Source organism: Mustela nigripes, unplaced genomic scaffold (genome assembly GCF_022355385.1).
Source record: "Mustela nigripes isolate SB6536 unplaced genomic scaffold, MUSNIG.SB6536 HiC_scaffold_148, whole genome shotgun sequence".
In the NCBI taxonomy this organism is placed as follows: Eukaryota; Metazoa; Chordata; class Mammalia; order Carnivora; family Mustelidae; genus Mustela; species Mustela nigripes.
The window spans coordinates 337,166-351,103 of record NW_026739562.1 but is presented as its reverse complement, the minus strand read 5'-3'; the positions used below and the strand labels follow the sequence as shown (position 1 = coordinate 351,103).

At 36.2% G+C, this 13,938-nt stretch overlaps 1 protein-coding gene across 5 annotated transcripts in view; it reads left to right on the top strand.

Moving 5' to 3' along the window:
* Positions 1 to 13,938, top strand: part of LOC132008414 (leucine-rich repeat-containing protein 4C) — a 436,841-nt gene that overhangs the window by 191,391 nt on the left and 231,512 nt on the right. Inside the window, exon 3 of one of the 5 annotated variants that reach the window (XR_009401632.1) lies at positions 4,065 to 5,221. The exons of the other annotated variants lie outside the window; for them this stretch is intronic. The gene's annotated coding sequence lies outside the window, so the exon portion shown is untranslated. Of the gene's footprint in view, positions 1 to 4,064; positions 5,222 to 13,938 lie in introns of those variants that run through there. 5 annotated transcript variants of the gene reach the window in all.

Genomic DNA, 13,938 nt, shown 5'->3' with positions numbered 1-13,938 from the left:
TTCTGACCCTGAAAAGATCAAAATGTCAGAGCCAAAAAAATGATCAAGCACAGGAAACCTATTTGTTCAATGATTCTGAGATATCTAATTTTAGCAGACTCCATAATCTCACCAGACTCAGTAATCTTTCCTAACAGAATAGTAAAGTGAGAACAATTTGAGTGTTGGACCCACCAGCTATGAGTTTGAATCCCAGCTCTGCTATATGTTAGGTCCATGGCCTTCTGAAAACTATTTAATCTGTCAAGTTTCATTTCTTGATCTATAAAATAGGGATAGTAACAGTGCCTGACTCATAGGAAAAGATCACATGAAATCAAATTGAAAGCAGCAGGTATAGTTTCTAGGGTGTGCCAATACATTTTAACAATAGTTATATGTAATATTTTAATAACTAAGATTTCAATGCAGCTTTGTTTTCCACTTCCTCCTTTACCCTAATTTTGATCCTAAATTTTCCTGTTTCCATAACCATTATCTCTACATGCCCATCCCCAGTACAGAGCAAAGATATTCCTGGAAGAGTACCCCGTCATACAACATAACTTAATTCTAAGAGCCCACAATAACTGAGAACCATTTAGTCTAAATGTTATGGTAGTTTATTTGGGGGTACACTCATTTGTTCCCTAAAATTATAGTGTAAGAATCAAGAGCTGATTATTTATATAATGAATGCTTTCTAATCATATATTTTTCAAGCCAGTGGAAATTTCATCCAGTGTCCCACTGCCCACAGGCTGAATTTTTGGAGAGGAACATCATATTCAATATTATGCCCAGCCAATGATGTAATGGTATCAGCAGCACCAAAAGAGAGAACCATCAATGGCATAGAGATGCGTTTGTCCACAGCAGATGAGCACAGACTGAAGTATCTAATCCCAGACACAGCAGCCTCCCCCTCTGCAGAATTTATCTGTTAGCGCTAGATGATAAGCTTATGCCCCTAAGACTGAGATTTGCTTACCTTCTTTATCTGCACTTGTGAAATACTTGTTATGACATGAAATTATCTAGCCAATTTTTAGGACTAGAGATATTTATTTGAGAGTTCTAAGAAATGCTGAAAGTTTATCTATTTCAACATGCCAAATCTCCCTATACCTATATTAAATATACTGATGCATTAAATTTAACCCGGTGACTGTGGTTCTACATCAGGATTATGGATTAGAATTTAGTCAGACCCAGTTGGTTAATAACAAATGTATGGTTTTATTTGCCAAGTCATTTATCTACCTCAAACTGGCCACATTATTTCTTTCTACTTTCTTATTACCAAGACTTTTAAAGTTTTGTTTTGTTTTTTTCATTTTAAAATCAGCTTCAGCTATCCCAGCATATTACTAAGTGGCTGATGCTTTCCCCAGAAGAGACTAATTCTTCTCTCAAATCAAATTAATCCATTGATTCAGGCTTGTGGATGTTCATTCTTTTAACCACGGGATTAAATGTGTATTGTGCAATCATCTGTAGCCATGAGATACTTAGACAATGCTTGAGTGGTTGTCAGGGAAACAATGTGAACATCCAGTCTGCTGCAGTATTGAGCTAAGTGTGAATACACACACACACACACACACACACACACACAGCATTTGTCAATCAGTTTGTAAAATATGTGTCAGGTAGGAAGATTTTTTTTTTTCTTCTCTTCAAGGACCTCACTAATTGTATGTATATGGGTGTAAGCCTGTGCATGTGTATGTGTATGTGAACACAGATTTCATTTGCATTAAATTCTCAGCATGCTTTCTGTTCACAGAGCTAACATTTTATATCTTAATGGTATTTTTCACCAAAGAGCTCATTGACTTCATTAAATATTCCATGAAGTATATAGCAGAAACTATTATTAAATATATGCATTCTGATGTAATCTCAGCAGAGAAATTTATAGACTAAATGAGACAGGAAGAATGACAGACAATTTATATGGATTATTTCAGTTAACTATCCTAACAAGCAACAGTCCTTTTGTATTGTTACTTTTATCTTACACATCGAAAAACCATATCACCATATCATATAAATGAAACAACTCGTCTGTGGACACACAAGTATTTGTTATACTGAAGTATTAAGAACCAAGTACACAAAAACTAACATATGTGCCCAGTTCTTTCTCTGACTCAAACCTTGAAACACTATAATATACATTTCTTCCATAGATTCTGGCTTCTCAGCTTTATTTTTTCTATATTAATCACTATATTCTTCAAATTGGTAAGAATTTAACCATGAAGTTCTAAAAACCAAACCAAGACCAAAGGATTCTCTGGAAGATTTAAAATATCAACCACCAAAAAGTTACTGCTTGATTACTATCTAGATTTGAATCTTCTGATTCTAGTTCCATTTAGGATGACTGTGTCACTGTTTTTTTCTGGAAAATTCCTACTCTTTCAATTTTTAATTGAAGCATAGCCACCTCTATGAAGACTTCCTGATCCCCTCTGAAAAGAAAATAAAAAGTCCCTTTCCCTCATAGATGGCCCTTCTATCTTGCATATGGCTTCACTGAAACATAAAATAATTTGCACAATTATTTTTCTCAGAGTCTGTAAATTCTATGGAGCTTGACGGGCCGTTTTAAAATATGCACAGCACAACGATCCTCAAACTTCAGCATCCACCTGAAACATCTGAGCTCTGTCATCCAAGGATTCTGATTGACTAGGTCTGGGGTGGGGCCCCCGAATGTGTATTTCTAACCAGTTCACAGTTGACATTTGATCTTGCTGGTCTGGACCACAATTTGAGAACCATTCATGTATCAGCTGAAACATAAAAACATGTTCAATGGACACCTTGCCTTAGACTGCTCTTTATCCCTCAGAACAGGTTGCTCATAAGTTTTCTGTGTGAAGATTGATGACGTAGTAACCACCAGGTATGAAACTGATTCTCACACAGAGAGCTTAGAGGATTAGAAGAAATTATAGAAATAGATGCCAGGTTTTGTCTTCCTCTCCAATCTTCCTAACCAGTTATCTCAAACTGGGAGTAGGAGGTAGAAAGGCAGACTATTCACTTAGAAAGGAAAAAAAAAAAAAAAGCAACTTTAGATTTCTGTTTCTTCTGGTGGAGTCTTTAGGTACTTCAGTGTGTTTATTAAGAATGCAAAACTGACTTCAATTTGCATTATTTTGGTGGGGAATAGTATACAATACAATAGTATACAATACACTAGGAATTGGACCTGGATTTTAAGCATTTTATGGAAACCAGTGGAATGAAAATAGTTGTCTGTGCCTACATAAAATCAAATTAGTTAATTGGTGTCCATTAAAATAATTCTGCATTTAAAAAATAATTTCACATTTTTTATTATAATTGGATTGGCATGTATTCTTTAAATAGCCAAAATCATTGGTTGAGATATTATTTAGGCTTAGTAGGATACTGCTTTCTTCACACCTTGAGTTCGGGTCTCATACAACTCCATACATTCTTCCAAACATTTTTAATATACTCTGACTCTTCATATTTTTTTTAAGATTTTTATTTATTTATTTGACAGACAGAGATCACACGCAGGCAGAGAGGTAGGCACAGAGAGAGAGAGAGAGGGAGGAAGAAGCGGGCTCCCCATTGAGCAGAGAGCCCAATGAGGGGCTCGATCCCAGGACCCTGAGATCATAACCTGAGCCGAAGGCAGAGGCTTAACCCACTGAGCCACCCAGGCACCCCTCTTCATATTTTTTAAACTCCTTTCCTGTTCAAATTGTTTTTTTAGAAAGGATTCTAGCGTTACTGTGATTAAGTCACACTCCCTCCTTGGTACTTGTTGGAAGTTTAGTTCCTCATTTGTGATAGTTAAATAAATCAAGACTTTTGTACCTGTCAAATGTCTGTCAGTAAAGAAATGGGAAACACACAGATGTACATACACAAATATATATTATTTATAACTCCATACATTTATGCAGCCCAATTTCACATCAGACCTTTCTTGAGTCCTGCAAAAGCAAGTGGGACAGAGGGCTTATAATCAGTTATTACAACATAAACATGGTTTTTGTGTCTGCTACTAACCTCTCTGTCCTTTCACAATGTAGGAATATAATCAAAATCATTAACTCCAAATTGGAAGATGCATTTTTGCCTGCCTAAGCCACATAAGCCACCAAATCTGCCACCTTGGAGGATGGATGATGATGCAGTCCCTGGATTACACTACGATGAGACACTCACTATTCTGCAAGGCTATCTAGTCTGCAGTCAATAATTAATTCTAGAAATATCTTTCTTTTAACATTGTAAAGTTTGCAGCTCCATTAATTCCAATTCTATTAACATTTATATGCCCAAAACACTACCTTTTAAAAGAGGTGTCTCTATTAGTCAATCACTTTTAGAATGACCTCACATGGCCCTAATATGCCTATAGGGTAAAAATAATAATCTAATTGTTCATGGAAATGAGAATTTTTGATCAGGTACTTAAATGACAGTTATGATAATCTCCTGTGATTATTCCTAAAGGAAATCAAGAGAAAGAAGTCAATGTACTAGACACCAAAACAAAGACCCAAACATCAATTTTTTTTCAGTTGTCTTACACCAATTCATTTTTTTGTCTGTGATCTGAATTGGCTTGCTTTATAATGGGGTGTCAAGACTTAAAGTTTGGTGCCCTACAAAACGAAACTAAAGTATAACACCCAAGAACCTAATAGGCCCAGATTAACAAGAATACCATCTATTGCTATTTACTGAATTCATTATATGTCATGGAAATTAAGCAACTTCATCAGCTTTTCATAACGTTGTATGATAGAAAAATCTCTCAATCACAGTAGTAGTGACAATTTGTCCTGGATAATCCTTTGTTTGGGGGATCTGTCCTCTGTATTGGAAGATGTTTGGTGCATTATTAGCCTCCATCCACTAGGTGCCAGTAGCACTTTTCCGGTTGTAATAACTAAAAATATGTCAGGACATCAATAATCTTGCCATGAGAAGGCGAAATTATCCTGTTCAAGAAATACCACATTAAAGAATGATGTATCTTCTTGTTTGTTTGTTTGTTTGTTTGTTTCATCTCAGAAAGCTTCCAGATTCTTTTTTATAATGTATACATTCTTTCCCTGGGAATCTTTAGGATGTATATGTCAGAATTTCTCTCACAAGAAAAAAAAATAATAATAATATTCCAGCCTTAGGCTATTCCAATACAGAAAATGACAAAAAAGTATTATACATATTGCCAAAATAAAACTATAAATTTGAAAATAATCAAATTTAGTATATCTCTTTATTCATCACCCTCCCCAAAATGTAACAAAATTAATCTGATACACAGTTTAAAAGAAATGTTACTTATGTAGTCCATAGAAATCTATACCAACATAAAGAAACAAGCAAGTAACCTAAACATAGATGGGAAAAATACTGTTGATGGCTTAAATTAATCAATAGCTCAGAAAGAGCCAAGAATAGGTTTCTTCATAATGATCCGCACTGCATAGCACACAAACTGTTATTGCTATTATGAAATAATGGACTACATCTTTTTCCTGTTGTGTACTTTAGTGACAAGGGGGACAGCACACAAGAGTAAGGTGAAGGGCTCTCATGAACAATCAGGGTGTGTCATTAGACTTGACTGAGATTTTTTTTTTTTTTTAAAGATCTTATTTATTTATTTGACAGAGATCACAAGTAGGCAGAGAGGCAGGCAGAGAGAGAGAGAGGAGGAAGCAGGCTCTCCGCGGAGCAGACAGCCGGACGCGGGGCTGGATCCCAGGACCCTGGGATCATGACCTGAGCCGAAGGCAGAGGCTTTAACCCACTGAGCCACCCAGCTGCCCCTTGACTGAGATTTTTAAACCAAGTCTGCATTACTGGCCTCAATGGCCACCAACAGTAACAACCTCTTCTATTCCCCATTCTTGTGCCTTCTCATTGGCATACATTCTCATTGGCTTCTCTCCTCTTCATTGTCTATGGAATGTTAAGCACAAGGTGAAGGTTTGTAAATGTTGTTTCAGAAATAAGATTGATTAACGAATATAATTTGGAGGATGTCCCATAATTATGGAAATTTATTTTTGTTTTCTTGTTGTTGTTGTTGTTGTTTGGAAAAATGAATCATGAACAAAACAACATGATATACATGATGGGAACCCTACATGATATAGGGTTGGGAACCCTATATAGAGTTGGGAACCCTGATCTCTCTAAGAACGTATTTGTTTTGGTTCCTCGGGGAATCTCCTAATTACCTCTTGTGGCTCCTTTGTTCACTACAAGTTTATGTTTTTGACTAGTAAAAGAATACAGACCACTGGGTAGGTGTAATACATAGTTAACTCCCCACCCCAGATATACACACAAACATACACACATAGGCACTGAAATGCTCAGACTGTTCCTGATTTTGTCTCTGGGTGCTAAGGAACACTTGCAGACTCCCCTGCTCCCCTGCTCACTTTAAAGTTGGTAACTTCATCAAGCCCGGACATGCCATGCACTGAGCTACAGCATCTGGCTGCCAGGCTGTTTAATCTCTCTGGGAGTTTATTGGTTTAAATCCGTGACTAACAATCATATAAAAAAAAATATGGCAAAACCAGATGTCTTTAAACTCCTATCGTTTTTGAAGCCGGAGTACTTTTCTCTCCATTTTCTCTCGTTTTCTTACACTCCAAAGAAATTCAGATTTCTTCTCTGTTCTGCTCTACTCCTCTCTTTGTGTTTCTATATAAAATCATCAGGGAATCAAATCTATAAGATATGTCCTCAGTTTCTTGACCTGGAAAACTTCTAAAAAGTTACTGTACTTTAGGCTCTGGCTACAGCTCCCTCTCAGCCTCAGAATTGCTGACAAGAGAAGTTATCATGAGTGGGTATTATATTATTTCAGTCTTGATTTTTTGAATCTTTTAAACCATGTGTCTACAGATAAAGGATATTTGTGAAAATGGATCTGAGAGGTAGAAATGACAGAACACAGCCTTAATTATCCTTATCACACAAGTAATAATGACTTGGTTCATATCTCTCTTTTCTGCATAAGAGTATTAGTTGATAACAGTACTGGTTATACTCAACAGTCTTCCAGAACTGTCCTAAAAACATTAAGTAAATCTAATCATTCAAGTTTAGTGGCACTCCGATAATTACTTTTATTGTCCCCATTTTAAAAGGAGCTGAAGCACCTTGAGATTAAAGGATTTGACTAATGTTCATAGCAAGAGAGTAAAGAATGGGACTTGAAACCAGCCTTCCTAATTCTGTCATTATTTTTCTCTAGCGGTTAAAGAGATGCTTCATTTTCCAAGTTGGTCCAATCCCCCGAATACCTCAAACCTTGCCTCTTTGGAGTGTATTATCTCTATTTCATATATAGAATACTTCAGTGGATTCCTGTGGTTGAGGAAGGGATACTGGAATTTGTTTGCCAGTATCATTTTCCACTTCTAAGATGATATGTTGGTAATAAAATGGAAAGTGTGTTAACATGTATGGCTTCAGAGACCTGAAGTTAATATTCAATAACTCAATCAGCTATATATCTTAAAAACTCATCTGTTACCTGATGCTATTAACAGAAAATTCATTTCATTTTGATTGAGGTATAATTGACATGTAACATGATATTATGGTTTCAGGCATATAACATAATGATTTGATATTTGTAACCATTGCAAAATGATCACCACAAAATAGTCCCCAACCATTGCCATACAAAATTGCAAAAAGAGTTTTTTCTTGTGATAAGAACTTTTGGGATTTATTCTCTTGGCAACTTTCAAGTATGCAGTACGATATTATCAACTATAGTTACCATGCTGTACCTTATATCCCTATGACTTACTTGTTTTATAACTGGAAGTGTGTACCTTTTAACTCCCTTCACATGGTTTGCCCACATCTCAACCCCTTTCCCCCTTGAAATCACCCATCTGTGCTCTGTATCCATTAGTTTTGTTTTATTTTTTGTTATGTAACACCTTGACAGAGTTGCAAATATTGAACCATACTTGCTTTCTTGGAATAAATCCCGCCTGATCATGTCATATGATCACTTTAATGCACTGTTGAATTTAGTTTGTTTTTGTTAAGGATTTGTTTTGTTAAAGATTGTTAAGGATTTTTATATTTATGCTCATCAGGGATATTGGCCAGTAATTTTCTTTTTTTATCATGTAAAAGATGGTGTCCCTTGGTCTGTGCTCCTGTCTATGCAGTGTACCAGAAACTTCTGTTCAAAATGTAAAATATCTTAGGAATCTCAGGGGATCCATAGAGATAATTCCTATAATTTTTCAAAAATTAACATAAAAAGAAGATAAAGAATTTAAAGTTAGTTGTTTGCCAGTTATGTTTTGCCAGACATTTGCTCAGCCTCCTTAGACTTCAGGTTTTCTGATTTGTAAAATGAGGAAATTGTAGAAGTTATCTTAAAGCATTTGAGGTTCTACTTTCCTTCCATTAACAAATTCAAAGGATGTTGAAATTTATTACCAGATGATAAAAAGGGCAAGTAGAGAGGTAAATATGTTACCCTAATCTGATTAATAGCACAGTAGTATTTTGTACAGGATGGAGAAATTTTCAGAGAGATTTAGCAAATTTCCTCCTTTCTGATGTTCCTTCTTTCTGCTATGCTTGCTGGGTATGAAATGAACTCCTGCTAAAAAGAATGTCTGAAATTTCAGAGTAAATATGATAAGAATGTACAAAAACTCAATTAAGAAATCTGCTGTGAAGTGTGTAAACCTGGTGATTCACAGACCTGTACCACTGGGGATAAAAATACATGTTTATAAAAAATAAAAAATTACATTAAAAAAAAAAAAAAAAATAAAATAAATCTTGAAATCAGGTAAAAAAAAAAAAAAAAGAAATCTCAAATTCTCTCTAGAATCTTTGTTTTGTTTTTAATAATATACCTTTTTTCCTGACACATACTAAGCATACAGTAAATTGTAGATAACATTTTTATGATATAAATTTTTATGGAGAAATTGAGTCAAAAATAAATAAAAGATTAATTCCATTATAGAGAAAGTAATTTGAATATAGTCATAAAAACTATTTTTATCCATATCTTCAGAATCTAACATGATATTATGAATGCATATTGAATGAATGAATGAATAAGACTAATCCTACTCGTGAGAGTCAGGGAAGTCACAACAACCACTTACCACCACTACAACCACAAACATTTATTTAGTAACTCTTGTGTGTGTTAAGCACTTTTCAATCAATATCACAAAACTGTTGTATGATCTCATTCCCACCAGCAATGAATGGGAATTATTCTTGGTCCATCTTTTTGCCAATTCTCCCTTTGTTAAACTTTTTAAAATTTTTGGTAATCTTGTGAAGGAATCATGATATATCCTTTTGATTTCATTTATATTACATTGGGTGGTAATTATTAGAACATCTTTCATAAGTTTATTAGTTACTTGTATATTTTTCTTACAGAAAGAGCTTACTGAATTCATTATCCATTTCCTATTGAGTCTTTTTAGCCACTGATTTGCAAAAGTTTTTATTATATTCTTCATATTAAATCTTTGCTGATTATATGTGTTGAGGATGTCTTACCTCATTTCACTACTTGATTTTCATTCTTTATGTTATATTCATATGAATAGAACATTTTCATTTAATTATTTTCAGTTATTAAGTTTATCAAATTTTCCTTTATGGTTAATGCTTCTCCTGACTAGTTTAATGAGATATCATTCCCTACTCCTAAGGTCATGAAAATATTTTTTCATATTATGTTACATGTGCTTTATCATTCTGCTTTTCAGAGGTAAGTCCCTTTTTAAGTGAAATTGATTCTGGTGTGTGATATGAGGAAGACATTGATATTTATCTTTGTTCATAGGGATACCCAATTGTCTTTGCAGTTTTTACTTGGAAATATCACACATGTGGTTTGGGAAAACTGACACCATTCCTAGACATAGAAGTCCTCAATTCACAAATAATAGCTGCACATCTACAATACCAGCCATTATTGGCTAGGCTATTCAAACTACTATAATAAATAAGCAAATAAATAAATAAATAAATAAACCCAAATTCCCTGGCTTAAAAGCAATCCATTATGGGTCAGCAAGCAGTCTCTGCTAGAATTGGTCAAATGCCCCTATTCAATCATGCAGAGGCCAGATATTCAATCCCACCATATGATCAGAAGGTCAGAAATGTTTGGCAAATAGGTGTAATGAAAAATAGTCTGCTTTGCTGGTCATGGTATATACAGCTTACTATCCTTCCTGCCAGCAACACATTACTCTTTCTCTCCCCAAGGGAGACAATTAAAAAATTTCATCCAGGCTTTGCCATCAAGCTCAAACTCCAAAATTGCTTAGAATTGTAGGCTGGCTGCCTCGCCTCCATACTCCACTCTTCTCCTGCTCACCAAATAATATCCCTGCCCTAATCTCTGGAACCTGTGAACAAGTTATGCTACATCATAAAAGAGATTTTCAGGTGTAATTAAGGTTATAAACCTTAAAGACATTATTTAAGAGACCAACCTAATCTCAAAAGCAAAAATCTGTCTTTAACTACAGACAGAAGGGTGATAATCTGGAGCGGATTTGTATGTTTCTTTGACTAGTACCCGTTACATATCAGAGTTTCTGAAATCCCATTGAATAGACACTGAGAAGTCCCCTAATATCCTTTAATTAGGCCCTAATGTTGCTGTCTGGTTGGGATCCTTGGCTTTGCATTCTAGAGAGTTTTTTCCCCTCTATTATCCTTTAGAAAGGAGCAGTTCTTCGACTCTTTCTTATTGGTTGGGTCCTCAAGGTTGTTTTATGTCTCAGTCACAGACATTTTGACTGGACTTGTTGCTTCTTTAACTATAAACCTGTCAGGGGGAGGAGTTTAGATGGCAGAATGGTAGGAGGAGCCTGAACTTGCCTCATCAGTCCACACAGCTAGATCAACATCAAATCATTTTGAACAACTAGGAAATCAATGTGAGGATTAAGACAACAATCTGCACAATTGGAGGGAAAGAACATGGCAAATTTGAGGTTTGGAGCCATGAGTTGGGGGAGAGAAAGCTGCAGTACTGTGAAGAGAAAGGAGTCCTTTGCACTGAGCAAAGATGGGGCAGTGGGGGACAATAGGTCGGGTTTGCACAATACATTGCAGTGAGGGGATCCCCTGGGTTGCACTGGGATAGATTGCTCTCCTTCCTGGAGTACATTTGGAAGAGAGTGCTTTGCCCTTCCAAGGACAAAGGGCCTGCTGGGAGCCATGGAGCCATTGAGCAGCTCATCAGCAGCAGGAGGCAGAGACATAAACAAAGAGCACTTATTTGTGGAGCATAACAAATAGCATGGAGGACATGGGGAGTTAGAGAGGAGAAGGGAGTTGGGGGAAATTGGAAGGGGAGGTGAACCATGAGAGACTATGGACTCTGAAAAACAATCTGAGGGTTTTGAAGGGGCGGGGGGTGGGAGGTCGGGGTACCAGGTGGTGGGTATTATAGAGGGCACGGATTGCATGGAGCACTGAGTGTGGTACAAAAATAATGAATACTGTTATGCTGAAAATAAAAAAGTTTTAAAAAAGTAAAAAAAAAAAAAATAAAGAGCAGATAACCTAGACTCACTCTTCACTGTTCATCACAATAGACTGCAGCCTTAGTGCATGCATGCATTCCCCCATGCAACTGCTTTTCTGGGACAGAATGGTGCCAGTGCACTGGGAGGCTCTCCTCTGGGGGAGTGGAGCAGGTCCATGCCTTTCCCAGCCCTATAGGACTTGGAGTTTTGAATCCCAGCCACTGGACAGAGATAAAACACAGGAGAACTATGGTGCTGGTGAGGGCCCAGACAGGTTGAGGCTAGAGATCTGAAGAAAGCCTGGGACATATAAGAGGGACTGTTTGCTTTTCTGTGAGGCCCTACAGAACAGCAGGGACCCTGACTTCCCCTCCCCAGGGATGAGAGCATGGGGTGACACCAGCTTCTACCTCCTCCCTGACCTCTCACCAGCATGATTGGTCTTCAGAGAGAAACAATACCTCCAGTGGTGACTAGAGTCACTTGCTTACACCAAATCTCACCTCCATGGACCCAACAGGGGCAATTTGGCAAAGGCAGGTATCACTGGGAGCCAGCACAGTGGGCCTGTCCCTCAGAAGATGAACACAGTACTCCTACCCCTGCCCCACCCTGCATGTAGCAGATCTGCTGATCATAGAGTACTCCAAAGTGTCAGCTTCAGTTCTGTTAGAAATAGGAGCAGGCTTTCATTATTATAAATATAAATATAAGTATATTTATATATTTCATTTATATAACACAGTTATATATTTTAAAATATTTTTTTCTTTTTCTTTCACATCAGACTTACAGCTTTTGTTCATTTATTGGTTTGTCTCTTTCCTTTTCTCTTTTTCTGAATTAGGCTTTTTTTTTTTTCTTTTTTCTTTTTTCCTTCTTTCTTATTCTTTGGAATCAGGCTTAAAGTTTTTGTTTGTCTGTTTGTTTGCTTTTTTTTTATTCCTTTCCCTTTTCTCCTTCCTTGAGTCATTTTTTTTTTTAAATCAGGCTTAACTTAACAAACAAATCAAAGCAAACCTAGTTAAAGGTCCGAAAACTCCCCACTGCAAGCAAGGAGGAAGTCTCTAGAGGCTGTGGGAAAGAGCAGCCAAAACGCAACAGCAGGTTATATAGGCTATCCTGCAAACAAGATATATCAAAATCACTTCCTGAAGTGCCAGGCTCTGGGTAGTGTATGACCCCTTCTTCATAGAGTATAACTCTCCAGAGCAGGAAACATGACAAGCTTTCATAATATGTGAAAGAAGCCTAGACATAATGACAAGATGGAGGAATTCTCCCCAAAAGAAAGATCAAAAAGAAATCACAGCCAGAAATTTGCTCAAAACAGATATAAGCAATATATATGAAAAAGATTTTAGAACAAGAATTATAAGAAAATTATCTTGCCTTGAAAGAAACATGGAACACATCAGAGATACCCTGGCTGGTGAGATAAAATACCTAAAAACTACTTAGACTGAAATTTAAAAACAAAACTAAACTAAACTAAAACTGAGATGCAAAACAGACTGGATGTAATCACAATGAGGATGAATGAAGTAGAAGATCAAATAAGTGACATGGAAAATAAAATTATAGAAAATAATGAAGCTGTAAAAAAAAGGGAATGAGAACTATTAGATTGTGGATGTAGACTTAGGGAACTCAGTAATTCCACAAAGAGCCATAGTATCTTTTCATAGGAGTCCCAGAAGAAGAGTCCCAGCAGAAGGTTTATTTGAACAAACTATAGCTGAGAACTTCCCTAATCTGAGGAAGGAAACAGGAATTCAAGTCCAAGAGGCACAGAGAACTCCCCTCAAAATCAACAAAAACAGGTTAACCAAGACATATCATAGTGAAACTTGCAAAATGCAAAGATAAAGAGAGAATTTTGAATGCTAGGGGAAAAGGTCCTTAACCTATAAGGGTACACACATAAGGTTAGCAGTAGATCTGCCCACAGAAACAGCAGGCCAGAAAAAGTGGCATGATATATTCAATTAGCTAATTGGGGAAAAATATACATCCAAGAATACTCTATCCAGCAAGGCAGTCATTCAGAATAGAAAGAGAGAAAAGAAGTTTCCAAGACAAACAAAAACTAAAAGAGTTTGTGAACACTAAACCAGCTCTGCAAGAAATACTAAAGGGAACCCTTTGAGTGGGAAAATAGTCCAAAAGTAACAGATTAGAATAGAACAGAGACAATCTGTAGGAATAGTGAATTTACAGGTAATATAATGACACTAAATTCATATCTATCAATAATTCCTTTAAATGTAAATGGACTCAATGCTCCAATCAAAAGATATAGGCTATCAGAATGTATTAAAAAATTAAAAAAAAAAAACATTAATATTCTGCCTACAGATTATATCCAAAGGCA